This window comes from Augochlora pura, chromosome 4 (assembly GCF_028453695.1).
Source record: "Augochlora pura isolate Apur16 chromosome 4, APUR_v2.2.1, whole genome shotgun sequence".
NCBI classification, from domain to species: Eukaryota; Metazoa; Arthropoda; class Insecta; order Hymenoptera; family Halictidae; genus Augochlora; species Augochlora pura.
Genome location: NC_135775.1, coordinates 1,008,615 through 1,013,901, shown reverse-complemented (window position 1 = coordinate 1,013,901; position 5,287 = coordinate 1,008,615).

The following is a 5,287-nucleotide window of genomic DNA, read 5'->3' as shown; positions in this document are numbered from 1 at the left end:
GGTGGGGAAGGGTGGAGACAGGTACAACGGTGTGTTTACTTAAGTCCTTCGTTTGTTCTTGTCGCGAGTCCGCGCGAAGCCCGCGAAATGTTGTTACGAGGCGGCGACGTGGCGGAACTGTCCGCTTTCGCGTGGAGCGGGGCAGTGGTGGGGGGCAGGCTTTAGTTGAATCAACAGAACGTTAATTCCGTGAACCGCCGCGTAGAGACCCGTAAGTAGCTCCGTTCGGCTGCCGACGGAAACATTTACACGTATTCAGCCGTCGACGTCTTACCGGCATTGTCGAAGGAAACGGCTCCCGGGGGATTTGCTCGGCAAGCATTTACGATCCGCGGAGAGAATATGATTATCGTCTTTCCGCGCGCGGCTCTATCGCCGCATGAAAGACCGGGAGCCGCGGAGACGAGTCGCTCTTGATAATTGTTCCGCGGCGCGGCAACGTTTTCCGGCGACGAGTTATCGTCGGACGATTTACAGTGGGCCGCATTAACCCTTTGCACTCGATGCTGATAAAGTCGGTTGCCATAGTAACTATTAATTTGTTATCTATTATTGAGATAAACGTGTTAGATTGCACTACAAGCTTCAATATTATTATATATAAATTTTTAAATGTTAAACATCTTTTGCGATTAATGAGACAAATCAAATCAAAATGTTAAAATTGTGTTATCAAATCAAAAGTGTTAATATCGATTAACAATAAAACTATACAAATTGTGTAGATAAAATCGATGTTCGTTGAATCTAAAGTAAGCGTTCTGACTTATAAAACTTATAAATTCATCGACTCGACAAACGTACGAAGTAAAAATGTCTCAAATACTATGGTGCGCGAATATTAACCCACTGTATACCGTAGCGGGAAATACTCTCCAATTCTCCGGTGGCTTGCAAATGAAAATGGACAGTCGGCGAAGAGGTGGGTACAATTATTCAAGCCCCTCCCCCTTCGCCACCCGCTCGTTTCTCTTCCCGAGTCATCGCGAAACGATAAATCGTTTTATTTGCAGCGTTGCCGGTTTCGCGGATTTTCATCGAGCGCACTCTCGTGGGTTGATGCATGGCGGTGGCGCGCGTGAAAAACGAAAAAAAAAAAACTTGCCGGACACCCTAATAAAACCGTAATAAATCCTCCGGTTGCCAATGATCGGCACCTGGGTACCACCAGGTCGTAATAGACCTCGAGCGAGCAATAATGCCGTCGCGACGAATAATGCCGTCGCGACGACCGGCGACGACGACTAGATGATGGTGGAGGAGGAAGAGGAGAAAGAGGAGGAGGTGGGGGGAGGACTACGTAGCCTGGCTCGGTCCCGTTGCGATTTATCGTCTCTCCCGGCGGGCGAAATTGGGACACCGACCAACCGGGACACGCCCGGCATTGTTGCCATTGCTTTTAAGCTCCTCTCCCGTGCGTTCATCCGCTTTTCATCCGCGCTCCCGTGTTTGTGGATCGTCGAGAGAGAGGGAGAGAGAGAATCTTCAGCTTTGTAGCTCTCTCTCTCTCTCTCTGTTGCCCTGCCTCTGCCAGGGAGTTTCGAAAAAAATTATATTTCGCCTCGGCCCGGATTAATCTTCCATCGCGACCCGAAGCGAGCAGCGTCCGCCGAGCCTCTGTCTTCTTCCGCCTTGCGACGGTGCTCCGAGGCTATTCCATTAAACCGTTTGCACTGTAGCAACGTGACAGACTCGTGACGAACGTTTCGATTCGATAAATATGGCTGCTAATCATTTTTATTAAACCCTTGCACTGTAATAACGAGTCAGATTATATTATTATTATTATATTAGTATTGTTATATTAATATTAACGAGTCAATATTAATATTATTAATTTCCACTATGTCGAAATAAAAATAAATGCTTCTGTCATCGGAGCTTAGAAATGGAAGCACATAAAGACGATAAAGGGAGCAAAAATTGTCTGGTGCTTTTATTAAAAATATTAAGGATGAATAAGTGGTGATCGAGGCAACGTGAAAAGAATCGTAGCGCAAGGGGTTAAATGGAAACGAAGCTTGAATCCCCGGTCTTCGAAATCTGATCTTAAAGACGTCTGTTTTATGTCCTCTTTAGATTCGATCGTCTTGTGCCTGCTCAAAAATAATTAAGAACGTCTTAAGAACGTCCTCTTTAGGTCCGATCTTCTCACAGTTAGCTAGACCATAGTAGGCAGCATCCCTCTGAGCAAAGTGTGCAAGAAAAGGGGCGGCAGGTCTCGACGGTTGGCCCATTTTCGGCGGATTTACCGTGGCCCGGTCCAAGAAACAGGATCCCGGACCTTTCGGACCGAGTGGCGCAATATTTTCGGCCAGAAAAGGGGGTGGTGGCAGGGTGCATCGAACCCGAGCCAGATAATCGCAGCGTCGTTAATTCGCGTCGCGGAGTCACAGAGTCGCCGGAACATCTCGGCTCGTCTCGGCTCGGCTCGGCTCGGCCAGGGCTTGGCAAATGTCCTCAAGAGTTCGATCTCTCGAATTCCACCCTTTTCTCCGGTCCCTGGTCCTCTCTCTCTCTATATATATATATATCTCCCTCCTCCTCCGCCCCGCGTCCTCGTGTTCCAATTGTTCACCGAATCTGCTCGAATCCGCTCGAATCTGATCGGTCGCGGTTTCCGCCCTTTGACGCGGTTCTATCCACGCTCGATCTTCGAGGACCGTTCGAGAATAGCGAGCACTCGACGCGTCGATCTGCGAGCCTCGAAACGCCCCCCTGGAACCCAGGAGAATTTAATAATGCGACAAGCTCGTAAGGGAGGATCTTGCTGGTCAGCTTTTCGAAGGGGTGCTCTTGATTTTAGCCGGAGTTGGCAACGTTTTAGTCTGATGGAGGACAAGAGATTATTATTACGACTATTGCTAAGTTTTATTTAATTTCGCATCAATTATTTCAGTGTCGCTTGACTCGATTTAATTCATTGTCTTCAATAAAATCTAATCAATTGTTTAATTTATTTTAATTTATTTCAATATAATTTAATCGTTGCAATTATTGCGACCCTTTGAAGTACAAACACCCCTCCAAAATATCATCGATACGACCATCAGCCAAATAAATCATAGCTTCAGAAAAATCTACAACACAAAAGCCACTAACAAAATAAAAAACTAATAATTTCATCTCCTTCGTGTACAACCCTCTTGAAAAAAGCCTTTAAAACCCTACAAAGCACTTGAAAAAAAGGATGCACTATGAAACATAAAATAATCTCAGAGAAAATCAGGAGAAGTAATGAAAACGAATGAAAAATGAATCCGTCCAATCCGCGCTGCCAAAACAGCCCCTAACAACGTCCGAGCTGCAGGTAAACTGTCCGGGCATGAAATTTCTTAGTTTCTATTGGCTGTCATAGAAAGTTAGCGGAGCCACGCGAAGCGCGAGAGAGAGATCCCCGAGCGGTAATCGAGCCGCCCCTAACAGGGGGTAGCGTTGCCTATCCGAAGTTTCGCCGGAGAAGGTGACTCTCTCTCTGTGCAGGTCGTGGTGGCACGGTCGACCGATAATTAACTATAACGACGGGGTTTCGTTCGCGCGGAGTCGCGGCGTCGCGGTAACCATTTAACCGGAACCCGTATTTAGCCGGTTCTCCCAGAGACAGGGAGCTCCATCGGCCCGCTGCTCTCCATGGCCGCCTAATTATTTTAATCGTGTTTGCTGCTCCCATTATGCGATCTCCGGTTGTCTCTGCGGCGGGACGAAGGGAAAGTGACACTCCAAAGTACGGACAGTCTCGTATAACACGTTATCGTATCTTGTTCTATTGTTATACGTATATGTTACCGTGGGGTTGTTACTTTGTTTCAATATTCTCTGATATTTAATTTTTATATAGAGATAATTGTATAGAATATAACTATACTATATTTAATACTTACGTATAAATATTATATCCCTACTGTTACAACTATTGTTACTATATTTATCTTTAATATTGAACTCAAGTTTTCATAGGAATATTAAAGTGGTCATCGCTTGCGAGTGAATAATTTCAACTAATTAAATGAAAAATGTGATTTTTCGTTGGAACTGAAAATCCGTCAGCGTCGGATCGCGGAGGAACGACGAGAGAAAGCCGTCGATGCTCCGCGCAGGGTACGTTCGATCGGAATGATAATGAGATTCTCGAGGCGATCTCGAGGTTAAAGAGCGCACGGCAATTGGAAAGAGAGAAGCTCGTTATTTCGAAACACAGGGCGGTGCCGAACGAACAGCCGAGACCGGCCCCGGCCACCGTTCGAAAAAAAAACTAGGCCGGTCAATATTAACTCGCTGATTTGTTGCTTTGTCCCTTTGTGAGGCCGCCCTCTCGCCACTCATCCTTCGTTAGGATGTCTATAACGGAACGACAATGGGCCGCGCGCGGATCGACCGCGGAATCCATTTAAACGAGTCGAAATGAATATTTGCGCCGTAGCCGAGGATCGCTCCAAGTCCGATGACGTTTCGCAGACACGCTAATTTCCTGGCGAACGTCCACCTAAATACCCTTTTCGCATCCCTTCGTTTCTAAATCGGACATTTTCCTTTATCCACGTACGATTTACGCAACAAATATTTCGCATTTTATCTAGCATTTTCTAAATTTCATCCTTTCGATTCTATTTCTATTTTATCGTTTAACAAATATTTTGGAAACATGGTAGATCGTTCGAAATATTTTATTGCTCGGTAAAGGTTAGGATTCTGATATACTCTAATTTTTTATGTCGAATTTATCGTAGAAATAATTTTCCTGCCGAAAAATAATTTTCTCCGAAAAGCGACTTAAGAATTATTAAAAAATCGTCGGGTGATTAGGTTGGGAAATTTTCGGTCGAGAAATGAGATTCATTTAGGGTGGAAACTATAGGACCGGCGGGTTGGGCTCGCGGGTTTTCGTTTCGGCGTCGCTGCCAAAATCAATTAAGAGTTTGAGGAAGACGTGCTCGCAAATTAATCGCGTTTCAGAGCCCTCCCTCCCCCCATCCCGTCCTCGCAAAGTTCAGCCACTTAGGTTAACTCGTTCAGGAAAGCCTGGGTATCCGAGTGTTTACATCGGCGACGCTGTCTACAACCTCTTCTGGCTGACATGCTGGCAAACCCTTCATTACGTCAGCTACGGGGATCGCGGGACCTCCGTTTCATTCGATTGTACAGTTTCGTCGTGAAATCACTGTTCGACAGTGAACATCTCGAGATCCATTTTAAAGAGAAACAATGGCAATTTCTCCAAAAATCGTGCCATCTTGTCGTTCTGGCAGAAAGGAGAAATCGCGGGTGCGATTCCACGGGAAACAGTGGC